Genomic DNA, 15,612 nt, shown 5'->3' with positions numbered 1-15,612 from the left:
TTATAAACCTATGTTTCACATCCCATGTATACACACACCCACACAAACATCTATCTAGTTGGAAAATCTTTATTATGCAACTTTTTAACTTTTTTAAAAAAATATTTATCAATGTGGGAAAAAATGTGAAAGGAAATCTAAATTATATAGGTGAGGAAAATGAATATCTATATTCTATTTTAAGCAGATGATTTATAATTATATGAATTTCCTTTTAATCATTAGCATACTATGTGACAGGTAGCCAAGACTATTTGTAAATCACTAAGTGTTTTACAGCTCTGAATAAAATGATTACCTCAGTTAGTTAAGATCTTTTTCCTAGTAAACATCTAGGGAAGGTGAAAAACACTAATTTCAATGTTAGATTCAATTTCTGTCCTGAATTTGCCACATTCGACATATATCGCATTAGACAAGCTATTTAATTTCACAAAGGCTCACTATACATATGAAAAGAGGCATCTGTAGGAATTGGGATTCCAGGTCATTTTTTTACAGCATTATTGATATATATATTTCACATAACATAATATTCACCCACTTAAAGTGTACAGTTGAGTAGTTTTTACTATATTAGCAGTTATTCAATCGTAACCACAATTTACTTTTAGAACATTTTTGACAGCCCAAAAAGAAACCTCATACACATTAGCAGTCATTCCCTACTCCTGCTCCCCAACTCTGTTCCAATCCTAGGAAACCGTGAATCTACTATCTGCCTCCATGTATTTGCTTCTGGACATTTCACAGTCATAGAATGACTGTGATCTTTTATGATTGGATTCTTTCACTTAGCAAATGCTTTCAAGGTTCACCGATGTTGTAACATATATCAAGATTTTATTGGTTTTTTACTGCTAAAAAAGTGTTCATTGTATGACTACACCAATTTTGTTTATTGATTCATCAGTACATTGGGCATTTAGGTGTTTCTGCATTTTGGCTATGAATAAATCTGCTATGAGCATTCTTATTTTTATGGACATATATTTTTATTTCTCTTGAATATATACCTAGGAGTGGAATTGGTGAATCACATAAAAACTCTATGTTTAGCATTTCAAAGAACTGTCAAAATGTTTTCCAAAGAAGCGTCATCATTTTCCATTCCCAGCAGCCATATATAAAGGTTCCAATTTCCCCAAATTCCTGCCAACCTAATTTTAAAAATTTTTATTGATTTTAAGGAGAGAAGGGAAACGGAGAGAGAGAGGGAAACATTGATGTGAGAGAGAAACATTGATCAGTTGCCTCTCGCACAAGGATTGAACCTGCAACTCAGGTGTGTGCCCTGATAAGCAATCAAACCCACAACCCTTCAATGCATGGGACAATGTACCAACTAACTGAGCCACCAAGGCAGAACTCACAATTGAGTCTTGTGTGTGGATCCTGTATTCTGCTACATTACTGAACTTGTTAATGAATTCAAATATTTTTAGTGAAGTTTTTATGAATGCCTATATGGATGGACCTAGAGATTATTGTGCTAAGCAAAATATGCCAGACAGCAAAAGACAAATATCACATGATCTCAATTATATGTGAAATCTAATGAACAAAATAAACTGACAAATAAAATAAATCCAGAAGCATGGAACACACTGACAGACCTCAGAAGAAAGAGGAGGGTGTAGGAAAGGGATTAACCAAAGAAAATATTTGCATAGTTTATAGACACAGATAATAGTGTGGTGAAGGCTTGGGAAGGGGTAAGGACTGGGTGGAGAGGGGTAAAGGAGGGGAATGAGGAACATATGTAATACTGTAAATAATAAATAAACTCAATCTAATAAAAGAGTAATATGTAAATTAACTGTCACTCCACAACAAAGATGGCAGCACCCATAGTGGCCAGGGCAGGATGCTGGTGGCATTGTCCCAGCAACTTGAGCTCAGCATCCGCACCCTGGCCATGCGGCAGGAGGGGAGGGGCCTCAGGCTGGAGCGAGGAATGCTGGGCTCATGGTAACGGGAGCCCAGGGTCCCCGCCCCAGTTGTGCAGTGGGAGGGGAGGGGCCTCGGGCCACAAATGGAAGCCAAGAGCGCAGGGAGCACCAGAAATGCTGGAAATCGTGGTTTTGGCGGCAGACGCATTGCGTGATCTCCTAGACACTTGAGCGAAGTGAGCCTGGAGCAAATTACTGTTGTGGGTGGGGGATTGAGGGAAAGCAACAGTGAGAAACATAAGTCAAAGTATCAAGGAAAAGTTAAAAGAAAGATATCCTACAACTTCTAGGAAATCTCCACCAATAGAGCAAAGAAAAAAAAAAGAGCTTTATTATTCTGTGAGCACCAAACCAGACTGCGCTGGGGTCTCACACAATTCACTCATATGATTGCAAAGACAGACAGAAACTTCACTCTTTCATGTACCCAGGCAGATACAATGCATGATATCTACGTTTTCATGGAAGAGGACTTAACAACACCGTTTGCTATAGACCCTTTGGTAAGTCACCATTTTGGTGACCATCTGTGTTAGTTAATTGCCATAATCAAGAGTAAAAATTAAAACTTTTCTAACTCTATGACAAGCAGGTCCTTAAAACTTGGAGCAAGGCAACTATCTATAATAATGAAAGTGTAATATGGGGCAATGAGGCAGGCAGGCAAGCAGTTAGGGGTGATCAGGCAGGCAGGCAGAGGCAGTAAGGGGTGATCAGGCAGGCAGGTGAGCAGTTGGGGTGATCAGGCAGGCAGAGTGGTTAGGGGTAATCAGGTAGGCAGGCAAGTGGTTAGGAGCCAGCAGTCCTGGATTGTTAGAGGGTGCAAGCAGTGCTGAAGGACTGCCCCCCCATGCATGAATTTCATGCACGGGCCTCTAGTCCACACTAATAAAAGAGAAAGATGCAAATTAACCATCACTGCATCACTCCGCCACTCTGCTACACCCAAAAGCCATGCCCACCAGCCAATCAGGAGTGAGTATGCAAATTAACCAAACTAAGATAGTGGCGGCCATGAAGCTGGAGTGAGCAGAAGGCTTGGGTTGCCCCCGGCGATGGAGGAAGCCAAGCTTCCTGCCTGCCTTGGCTGGCCCTGGGCTCCACTCAAGGCTACAAAGTTTCAATTATAGAAGGTAAATAAATCCCAGAAAAAAAGTAGAGGCTGGGAGCTTGGGTCGCTGGGGCTGTGGCCAGCCTGAAAACAGCCATCGACCCCTCAACCAGGATGGCCAGGCACCCCAGGATGGCCAGGCACCCCAGCAGAACCCCCCCTCACCCTGAAGGGGATGTGGTCAGCCTGAAAATAGTCCTCAGCCCCTCACCCAGGCTGGCCATACCCCCATGGAGTGAGGGTCCCCACTGGGTGGCTTGGCCAGCCTGCAAACAGCCATCAGCCCCTCACTCAGGCTGGCCCCCCACCCTTATCTGGGATACCCTTCAGGGCAAACCAGCCAGCCCCCACCCATGCACTAGGCCTCTATCCTATATAATAAAAGGGTAATATGCAAATTGACCCTAACAGCAGAACAACCAGGAATGACTGGTCACTATGACACACTGACCACCAGGGGGCAGATGCTCAATGCAGGAGCTGCCCCCTGGTGGTCAGTATGCTCCCACAGGGGGAGCTCTGCTCAGCCACAAGCCAGCACAGTGGTGGTGGCAGGAGCCTCTCCCGCCTCCTCAGCAGCGCTAAGGATATCTGACTGCAGCTTAGGCCTGCTCCCCGCTGGCAACTGGACATCCCCTGAGGGCTCCTGGGCTACCAGAGGGATGTCTGATTGTCAGCTTAGGCCCAATCCCCCGGGGAGCGGGCCTATGCCAGCAGGTGGACATTCCCCGAGGGGTCCCAGACTGTGAGAGTGCACAGGTCTGGCTGAGGGACCCCCCCTGAGTGCACAAATTTTTGTGCACTGGGCCTCTAGTCTATATAATAAAAGCCTAAGTGACCATTAAGGCTGAATGACCAGAACGACTAGTCGCTATGATGTGCACTGACCACCAGGGGGCAGACACTCAATTCAAGAGCTGCCCCCTAGTGGTCAGTGCCCTCCCATAGGGGAAGCACCACTCAGTCAGAAGCTGGGCTCACGGCTGGCAAGCGCAGCAGCTGTAGTGGGAGCCTCTCCTGCCTCCACGGCAGCACCAAGGAACAGCAAGCCAAGCAATATGGAGCAGTGAGCAAGTGGGCAGTAAGGAGTGAGGGGTCCCAGACTGCAAGAGGGCACAGGCCAGGCTGCAGGACATGCCCCCAGTGCACAGATTTTATGCACCAGGCCTCTAGTAAATAAATAAATAAATAAATAAATAAATAAATAAATAAATAAATAAATAAATAAATAAAACAAATTTAAAAAATTACTTGCATCCTAGAAGCTTTGGCTCAGTGGATAGAGCATCGGCCTGCGGACTGAAGGGTCCCAGTTTCTATTCAAGTCAAGGGCATGTAACCAGGTTGCTGGCTGGATCCCCAGCCAGCCCTGATTGGGATAATTGCAGGAAGAATACAATCCATGTGTTTTTCTCACATCAATGTTTTTGTCTCTTTCTGTCTCTCCCCCTCCCTTCCACTCTCTCTAAAAATCAATGGAAAAATAGCCTCAGATGAGACTTAATAACAACAACAACAAAAAAACATTTGCAAATAGAGATTATTGTACTTTTTCTTTTCAAAATTGGATGCCTTTATTTCTTTTTCTTGTCCAGTTGCCCTGGCTAGAACTTTCAGTGCAAGACTTAACAGAAGTGCCAAGAGTGTCTTCACCCTGTCCTTGATCTTTTGTTGATGCCCCTTATCAGATTTCCTTCTCTTCCTAATTTGTTGATTGTTTTTATCATTAAAGAGTTTTAGATTTTATCAAATGCTTTTTAAGTATTTGTTAAGATGATGTTTTTGTCCTTTATTGTATTAATTTAGTTTATGAAATTAATTTTCAAATGTTAAATTTATAAGATAAATCCCACTTGTTATGGTGTATAGTCCTTTTTATATGTTGCTGAACTTCATTTGCTAGTATTTTTGTTTCAATTTTTTTTTCTGTAGCATTCATAATGGATATTGGTATATAGTTTTATCACGATGTCTTTGCCTGTCTTTGGTAAAAGGGTAATACTGGCCTAATAGAATGAGTTGAAAAGCATTACCTCCTCTTAGTACTTTTTAAAAGGTTTGTAAACATTAGTATTAATTTTTCTTTAAATGTTTGGTACAGTTTACAAATGAAGTCATCTTGGCCTGGTCTTTTCTTTGTTGGAAGTGTTTTAATTATTAATTCAACTTTGCTTCTTATAAGTCTCTATTAATATTGTTATTTGTTCTTGAGTCAGTTTTAGTAGCTTGTATCATCTTACAAATTTATTCATTTTATCTAAGTAATTTGTTAGCATATATTTATTTACAGTATTCTATTGCCATTTTTATTTTTGAAGGGTCAGTTGTGATGTCCTCTCTTTCATTCCTGACTAAATAATTTGTCTTTTCTCTTTTTTCTCATTCAATCTAAAGTTTTGTCAATTTTGTTGACCTTTACAAAGAACCAACTTTTGATTTCATTGGTTTTTCTCAATTGTTTTTCAATTCTCTACTTTATTAATTTCTACTCTACTATTTCTTTCTGCTTCCTGGAACTATTTCTTTTTCTAGTTTCTTACAATGAATGGTTCAGTTATTGCTTTGAAATCTTTCTGTTTTGTTAGTATATTTGTTAATAACTATAAATTTTCCTCTAAACACAACTTTAGCTGCACTTAATGTTTTGGTATATTGTGTTTTTGTTTGCATTGTATCAAAATATTTTCTAATTTTTATAGCATTTTTTACCCATTAGTTATTTGGAAGACTTATTTAGTTTCCACATTTTCAAATTTCCCAAATGTTTTCTGTTATTAATTTTTGTTTAACTATATTTTGGTCATAAATCAGATTTTGCATAATTTCAAACCTTTTAAATACAGTAGTCCTTGCTTATCCATTCAGAAATATGTTTCAAGACTCCCCCCACACACACACACACACACACACTGGATGCCTTGCCGGGAGCCGGTCCATCCTTGCTGTTTCAAGGGACCTCGCATATATGGCATACTGTTCTTAATATGTTTGCTCACCTTCTTGGCACTATGTGTTTTAACCAAGGTCACCTCTCTGAGAAAGGTTGTTTCCCCACGTAGGGATTTTCCCCTGAAGTTAGGGAGGGAATAAAACCCCTTAACTAAGTGCCAGGCGGGTAATTAATCACTTTAACTATGAACAATCATGCTTAAGCTACATAATCTTTACTCCCTGGAATGGAGATAAGAAACGCCCTAACCTTTGGAATAGAGATTGATAGGATTGGAATCAACTGGTATAAATACAGATGTAACAAGACAACAGGAAACAGAACCTAGACACAGAACCCACACAGAACCTAGAGACAAAACCTAGGGAGAGAACATGGTAAAAGATCCTGGACAGAAACTGGCCACAGAACCTAGAGACAGAACCTAGCGAGAGAACCTGGCTGAAGAACCTAGAGACAGAACCTGGCTACAGAACCTGGATAGAACATGGCAAGAGAACCTGACTAGAACCTGGTGACTGAACCTGGCTGGAGAACCTGCAGAACCTGGCTGGAGAACCTAGCGAGAGAACATGGACACAGAACCTGGCTGGAGATCCTAACCAGAACTTCGCTGGAGATCCAGACCAGAACTTGGCTGGAGATCCTGGCTAGAGATCCTGGCTAGGCTGCTGATCACCTGAACGCTGCCTCCATGTCATTCCTTCTTCGCCGACTCCGTCCACACCTTTGGGGACCCCTGGACCTGCTGGGTTTGGACCCGAGCAATGCCTGAAACTATAGACAGTACCAAATCTTCTATACACTATGTTTCTTTCCCCCTTACGTATGCATATCTTTTAACTTAAAAGAAGCACTTTACAGCTTCTCTTTAGCATGTCCACATTACCAGCATCACTACTTTTGCACTTTGGGATCATTATTAACTAAAATAAAGTTGATCTGAACACAAGAATTGTGTACCACAATACTAGTAGTCAATCTTATCACTAAGACAACTAGTAAGTGGCTATCAGACAGGTAGCTTATATAACTTAGATAGTTAGATATGCTGAAAAAGGAATGATTCAAGTCCCAGGTATGACCAGGGCAGCTTGAGATTTTATCACATTACTCAGAAGACCACACAACTTAAAACTTATAAATTGTTTATTTCTTGAATTTTCCATTTAATATTTTCTGACAGTGGTTGACCATGATAACAAATCATAGAAAGCAAACCACAGATCAGGGGAGAGTACTGCTTATTTGATGGACCAGAATGGGATCTATGCTGAAGAATGTTCCATGTACACTTGAGAAGACTGTTTATTCTACCATTTTAGGGTGATACTTCCTATAAAACTCTGTTAGATCTAGTTACTTAAATCTGCAATTTCCTTCTACCTTTCTATTACTGAAAGTGCAGTATTAGAGTTTCTAAATATTATTGTCAAATATTATATGTCATCCTTCAATTATCTAAGACTTTGCCTCCTTTATTTGGAGGCTTTTTTTAAAGATGTATATGGCCCTGACTGGTTTGGCTCAGTGGATAGAGAGTCGGCCTGCAGACTTAAGGGTCCCGGGTTCGATTCCAGTCAAGGGCATGTACCTTGGTTGTGGGCACATTCCCAGTGGGGAGTGTGCAGGAGGAAGCTGATCGATGTCTCTCTCTCACTCTGTTTCTGACTCTCTATCCCTCTCCCTTCCTCTCTGTAAGAAATCAATAAAATATATTTTTTTAAAAAATAAAGATGTATATGTTTATGATCATTACATCTTTCTGAAAGATTGTCAAAAGTGAATGTTTATCATAAAATGTCCATTTTTTTTGTCTCTAGTAACACTTTTTCTCTTAAGGCTTTAAAACAAAAATGGTATTAATATAGCCACTACAGCTTTTTGGAATATTGTTTGCCTGGTATTTCTTATTTATGTCTTTAACTCAACTGTGTTGTTTTTAGATAGCACATAGTTGTATCGTGTTTTCTTAAATCCATCTGTCAATCTCTGCCTTTTCATTGGTGTATGTAATCCATTCATATTTACAATGATTGCTGATAAAGTATAATTTATGTCAGCTTTTTGTATGTCATGTATTTTTCTTTATTCTTCATTTCTGTCTTATTTTGTGTTAAATGGATATTTTCTAGTGTTCCACTTTGATTCCTTTGTCAATTCTTTGACTACATACTTTCAAAAACTATTTACTTAGTGGTTGCCCTAAGGATTACCATATATATATTAACTTATAATATAGTCAATTTAATATCAACAAAATTTCAATAGTATACAACTACTTAGCTCTTCTATAGCTCCTTCCTTTCCTTTGGGTATTATTGTCTTACAAAGTGCATCTTTATACATTTAATGAATGTATAAATGAATACTTTTAATGAATACTTTCATAATTATTGATTTATGTAGTTATCTTTTGAAACAGATGAAAGAAGAAATAGTTGCAAACAAAAATATAGCTATACAATCTTTTAAAATGGGTGTCATTTGCTTTTATTGGTGCCCTTTATTTTTAAATGTGGATTTGAGTTACTGTATGTTGTATTTTCAAGTTAGCTTGAAACAATTTCTTCTCTATTTGTTGTAGGGCAGGCCTGTACACAACAAATTCTCTATCTTTTTTGTCTGAAGATATGTTAATTTTTCTTCAGTTTTAAGTAAGAGCTTATCCAGATTCAGCATTCTTGGCTGACAATCTTTTTCTTTTAACACTTTTAAGTTGTTATCCCTCTGACTTCCATCTCCATGGTTTCTTTCTGCTGAGAAGTCAACTGTTCACCTTGTTAAGAATGCCTAGTATAGCATGTGCCAAGGGGTAGGGGAGGCCTGGGGAAGGCCAATGGGGGGGGTGGGGGGGGAGGAGACATATGTACTACTATTTGTAATACTTCAAACAATAAAATAATTTTTTTAAAAAAAAAAAGAATGCCTAGTACAGTGATGGCGAACCTTTGAGCTCAGCGTGTCAGCATTTTGAAAAAACCCTAACTTAACTTTGATGCCGTGTCACATATAGAAATTTTTTGATATTTGCAGCCATAGTAAAACAAAGACTTATATTTTTGATATTTATTTTATATATTTAAATGCCATTTAACAAAGAAAAATCAACCAAAAAAAAATGAGTTCGTGTGTCACCTCTGACATGTGTGTCATAGGTTCGCCATCACTGGCCTAGTACATGATATGTCATTTTTTGCTGCTTTCATTATTTTCTCTTTGGATTTTTTTCATCGATTTGACTTATGATATGCTTATGTGTAGATCTCTGTGTTTCCTGAGCTTTTTGCCTGTGTTGATTAATATTTTCCATCGGGTCTAATAAATGTTTGGTCATTATTTCATCATATATTTTTTCTGTCACTTATTTTTCTCTCATCCATTCAGTATTCCCATTATGTATATAATAGAGGCCCAATGCAAGAAGATTTGTGCAAGAATAGGCCTTCCTTCCCCTGGCTGCCAGCAGCGGCTTCCCTCCAACACCCGGGACCCAGGCCTTCACTTTGGCTGCCGCCTCCCGCCTTTGCTCCGGGCTGGGGCCGCCTTCCACCCGCTCTGGCCAGCTCTGTGGCCACAATCCAGAGGCCGGCCCCTTGGCGGTCGGCTGGGGCTTGCAGGAGGCTTGGCTTCCTTCATCGCCAGTGATAAAGGAAGCCAAGCGTCCTGCCCGAAGGAAGCCAAGCATCCCGCCCGCTCTGGCCGGCTCAGTGGCTCTGGCTGGCACCGCCATCTTTGTGGCTATGGGTGGCGCCATCTTTGTCATGGAATGAAGGTTAATTTGCATATTACCCTTTTATTAGTATAGATTTAGAGTTTTACATAAATCTCTAAGACTTTGTTAATTGGTTCTTTTTTTGTAGGGTCCTCAGATTAGGTAACATATACTGACCTTTTTGAGTTTCATGGCTTTCTTCTTCTGCCAGCTTAAGTCTGCTATTGTTTTTATAGTAATGTTTTTTTCTGTTATTATATTTTTCAACTTCATGTTTCTATTAGTTCTTTCTCATAATGGCTAGCTCATTAATATTCTATAATTTAAGAGATATTATTGTCAGATTTTCCTTTAATTCTTAAGACATAGTTTCCTTTAGTTCTGTGAGTATATTTAAAACTAGAGGTCTGGTGCATGAAATTTATGTATGGGTAGGGTCCCTAGGCCTGGCCCCACAGATCAGGGCAGATCTGTGGGGCAACTGGTGGGATGATTGGGAGGCCCCCACTGGCACCCACCTTGGCTGGCCTGGGGCCTGCGGGCTGGGGCCTGCGTTAAGTGTCTGCCCCCTGGTGGTCAGTGTGCATTATAGTGACTGGTCGTTCTACTGGTCATTCCACTGTTCGGTCGATTTGCATATTAGGTTTTTATTATATAGGATGGCTGGCTTAAAGTCTTTGTTTGGTAAATCCAGCATTTAATGTCCTCGTGGAATTACTAGACAAAAACTTAATTTTTTGTTGAAAACTGGACTTTCAAAATAAAATATTATAACTATTATGGTATCAAATTTTCTCTGGCCACCCACCCACATTTTTTGTTGTTACTGCTGTTTTTCTTGTTACTGATTATTTGTTTAGTAACTTTCCTTGATTCTGTCTTCCCTGAGTGTGAGGCTTCTGAGTTCCCTGATAGCTTTATTGTAACTCTTATTTTTATTTTTAAATCTGACTTTGTAGGAGTCCCAACTGGTACAGTATAATTTAGTGGTCAGCAAATAGTTTGTCAGAAGCGTTCCTTAAATGCTTTGCCTTTAAAATATGCTTTGCCAAAGGGATCTCCATGAAAATGCAAGCCTTAAAACTTCAGGCAGTTTACAAGACAGTCCTGGCTTTTACTGCTTACTTGTTCAGGGCCTCAAGGTCAGGCACAGGTGAGTGAATAGTGCTGTCTGCTTTCCCAGGTCTTATCTGCCTGTGCACATGTACAGCCTTTCAGAAATATGTCTGAGCCCTTGGAGTTTACTATGATTATCCAGTTCTCCAGGATTTCCCTTCTAAGTCCTCAGCCAGGTTCTTGCTCTCCCAATTGAAATCGCAACCTTAGACAACTGACATTTTGCCAACAGTTTGCTATTGTTTTAGTAATGTCCTCGGGCAGGCTTCCCCCTGTACACACACACACACACACACACACACACACACACACACACACACACTCACTCACTGAGCTGAATACTGGTCAAATTAAATAATCAATACATTCTGAGAGGTTTTTTGCACAGTGTTTCATGTTTGGAAAAAGTATTGACTATGCCGTAGAAATGGTGCTTTAAACAAATCTCAAAAAGTAGTTAGATCTTTCTATTATCTGCATGCTGCCAACTTTTGGCCACCCCACTACTGAACTGGAGAGGGAGAGAAGAAGAAAATAGCTCCAACTTAAAATGTCACAGACCCCACTGCCTTACTGAGCTCAATCATTTCTCTTTGATAGAAAATTTTCATCTTGTTCTATGGCTTTGATTATTGCTAGATTCCTTTTTTTTAAGGGTAACCCTGGTTAACAAAATTATAAAGGTTTCAGGTGCACAGTTCTGCAGCACATCAGCTGTACACTGTATTGTATGTTTACCAACCCAAGTCAAGTCTCCTTCCATCACCATTTACCCCCCATACTATCCTCCACCAACACCCCTCCTTGCCAGTCACCACACTCCAGTGCCCTTGAGTTTTCTCTCTTTCTTTCTTTCTTTCTTTCTTTCTTTCTTTCTTTCTTTCTTTCTTTCTTTCTTTCTTTCTTTCTTTCTTTCTGTTTTTTTTTTTTTTTTACTCAATCCCTCCACTTCACTCCCACCCAGCACCTCTCAACAGCTGTTAGCTGCTCTCTATCCATGCTTATATCTTCTTCAGTTTATTTCTTCAGAGTCTTATAATTTTCTGAGTACAGGTCTTCTATATCCTTGGTTAAATTTCTTCCTAGGGATTTTATTCTTCTCGAAGCAATTGTGAATGGGATTGTTTTCTTAGTTTCCCTTTCTGATAGTTCATTTTTGGTGTACAAAAATGCAACTGATTTCTGGCCATTTATTTTGTACCCTGAGGTTTTACTGAAATCATTTATCAGTTCTGGGAGTTTTTGGTGGAATTTTTATGGTTCTCTAGATACAGTATCATGTTATCTACAAATAATGAAATTTTACTTCTCCCTTTCCAAATTGGATGCCTTTTATTTTTTCTTCTTGTCTGATCTCTGTGGTGAGGATTTTCAGTACTATGTTGAGCAAGAATGGTGAAAGTAAACAGTCCTGTCTTGTTCTCGATCTTAAGGGAAATGCTTTTAGTTTTCGCCCGTCGGTTTTTCATATATGGCCTTTATTATGTTGAGGTATGTTTCTCCTATTCCCACTTTGCTGAGAGTTTTTATCATAAATGGGTGCTGGGTTTTGTCAAATACTTCCTCTGTATCTATTGATAAGATCATGTGGTTTTATCTTCATTTTGTTTATGTGGTGTATCACATTTATTGATTTGTGGATTTTGTACCAACCTTGATTATTGCCAGATATCTACATTGATTTTGGTTTACTGGCGTTAGTTGTTTTACCCATATTGGTGTTGCTATAGAGGTAAAGTGAGCTCACCAGGGTCTTTATTCTGCCATTCTAAAATTTTACTCTTTTTTCCCTCTTCAAATGTTTGAAATGTCTGTCTTGTTATATTGGTTGACCAACTAAAGCAGATACTCCCTCTGGACTGTTTCTTTAATTCAAAGTGCAGGCCTGATACTTGCCATACCTTGTAAAGGGCCCTGTAGAAGAGGGTATAGAAATGTCCAGAGATTTTTGCCAAGTATGTGTGTAAATATGTATTTATATATGTAGATAGATACATAGGTAGATATGCTTTCCTTTGTCCTAAAAAATGATTTAAAAGAATGACAATCTGTTTTACCATGAGGGCTTCAGGTAACAAAATTGGCTGGAACTAATAGCAAACTTGGATCAAAATATTAAATGATTTTTTTAAAGACAGACAACTTATGAAGATAGTCATAAAGTAACTTTATTTTTGTCCCTTTGGTCCACTTTCTCTTTAATTGTATCAAATAATCTAGGAATTTTTTTCTGCCATTGGATGAAAATTCAGTTAACTTCTTTAGATACTTTATGGCAACAAAAATGCTTATTACCAGTTTGAGTCACAAACACTCTTTCATTTCAGTAATTAAAGTTACCTAGTCTAACTACCTACATTAATCAAAACTAAGAATATCCACCCTGGCCGGTTTTGCTAAGTGGTCAGAGGATTGGCCCGAGGACCTAAGGGTCCAGGTTGGATTCCCATTCAAAGGCATGTACCTGGATCACAGGCCCCATCCTGGCCAGGGTCAAGGTGTGTGCAGGAGACAACCAATCAATGTATCTCTTTCATGTCGATGTTTTCTCTCTCTCTCTTTCTCTCCCTCCCTTCCACTCTCTCTAAAAAAATAAAAATCCATGGAAAAAATATCCTCAGGTGAGGATTATAAAAAAAGAAAGACTATCCCCCACCCTTCCCAAGCCACGTCTTACCTATCATAGTGCCTCAGCCTTTAGTAAAGGGATTGCAGATCATTTTTCTCTTTCTCACTCAGTTTACCCCTCACATATCAGCTGCTAATACTGGTCCCCTTCTCTGAGATTGGGGAAAGGAAGAGAAAAGAAGCAAACTGAATAACAAAAACCTGTTACTTGCCCAGCACCATCATAATCTGCTTTCGCCCAGCAGATACTTAAATCAGTCTTTCTCCTGTGAGGCTTCCACTTTTGTTTGGGCTTTTGTGACACCCTTACTCAATGCTTGTACTTAATCACCACCCCTTCTTAGGATCATTTGCTAAAGACCCCAGCTTTGAAAGAAAATCCCCTAAAAGGCCACTTGCTCTTCCGTAACTGCACCATCTTAAGTGCCCTCATTTGCATAAATTTACAAGCCAGCTACTATGGATAATCATCTTATATTACTACCTTTCACTACTACTTAGCTATTCAGGTATTATTCCTTGACCCTAGAATCAGATCCTAAGTTTTTACACTCAGAAATGATGGAACATTCTGTCCATAACCTTGAATCTTCTTAACTATTATCAACATCTGAGTAAATATAAAATGTTAGTTGCTATAATAATAACTAATAGTACCTAATTTTACTAAGCACTTAGTAGATATTGCCCAGGCATACATTTATTTGCTTCATATATATTGATAATTTTACACACGTTATCATATGTGCTAACCTTGTGGGGAAGGTCAAGCAAACCATGGAATAGATAATATCTCTATGTTCTATATGAAGATATGTCCCAGAGAGATTGGGCAACTTATTTAAGGACAGATAGCTAGTGGGTGGCAGAACCCTGATTTGAGCTCAAAGAGTCCAGTTTCAAAATCCACACACCTACACTCTTTGATATGTGGTCTCCCTAATATCCTAGTGACCCTGGAACAAATTTTTCATGTGGTCTTGAACAAATCACCCCATCTTTTTCATCTTCAATTTCTTATCTATAAAAGGAGGGGGGATTAGAATCACCAAGGCCCACACCCCTGCTCTATCAGTCTGTGCTTCAATGAAGAGACCTCCAATAGCATCCTCTCTACAAAGCTCTGTGCATTCAAACTGTCACATGCTAACTGTCTTGGAGATGATAATAACATTGTCTCCTCTCCACACTCATCACTTCATCTTTACAGCATTTCTAGCCAATAACTGAATATCTAGAATTAGAGTCTCAAACACAGGTGCAAAGCTAACAGAAAACAGACAAAAACCTTGCATTCTGACTCTTAAAACTTCAACATTTTAGTGTTTCCTTGACCTTGAGATAATTGAATTCAGCACATGAACTTATCTGGCCTCACAAATATAACAGCAGGACCAGAATAAATAAAAATAAAAAAAGTTGTAGGACACCATTTTCTGCTAACTCTTAAAAAGAAAATTCTTCCCTATCACTTTCTGCAGGGCACATTTTCTTCATAGTTAGTTATATGCACTCTGTCCTTCCCCCATTCCTCATCCTGTTTTCTCCTCCTTGGTTTCCACATTTCTCCTTTCCTAATAAGTAAGCTCATTAAAACATGCGTCCTATTGTCTTAGTCTAAACTTGACAGGAAAACTCTTGTTTGTGAGCTGTCTGAAAAGGATCAGTGGAGGCCCCGCCAATCTTATATAACAAAGAGTTAATATGCTAATTAGACCAAACAGCAGAACGACCATCTGGACGGAGTTCCGGACAAAGCCGGGCTGTGAGGGCCAGCTGAGGCATCAGGGGCTGGCTGAGGCTGTGAGAGGTTGTGAGAGTCGAGCCCCTTGCACAAATTTCATGCATTGGGCCTCTAGGAAATAATAAAAGTCCAGCATGTGCAATTCAATTTGTATGTGAGGGATTCAGAATACAGGTGTCACATACAAATTCCTCAAGTGTGGCAATGCAGGCTTATTTATCTTGAAAACATAATTTAATCTCATCAAATTATCACCTGACAACAGGTTATGAATCAACTCCGGAGAAGTACGGGAGCAGCTTGGATCAGATGCCATCTTCAAAGCCAGCATTTAGCCCAGACATGACACACAGCATGCAATCAGCTCTCTAGCTCACTGTCATTAGAAGATCCATT

The sequence above is a fragment of the Myotis myotis genome, unplaced genomic scaffold, assembly GCF_014108235.1.
Source record: "Myotis myotis isolate mMyoMyo1 unplaced genomic scaffold, mMyoMyo1.p scaffold_m19_p_6, whole genome shotgun sequence".
NCBI lineage: Eukaryota > Metazoa > Chordata > Mammalia > Chiroptera > Vespertilionidae > Myotis > Myotis myotis.
The sequence above is the reverse complement of the archived record's forward strand: the minus strand, read 5'-3'. Positions refer to the sequence as shown.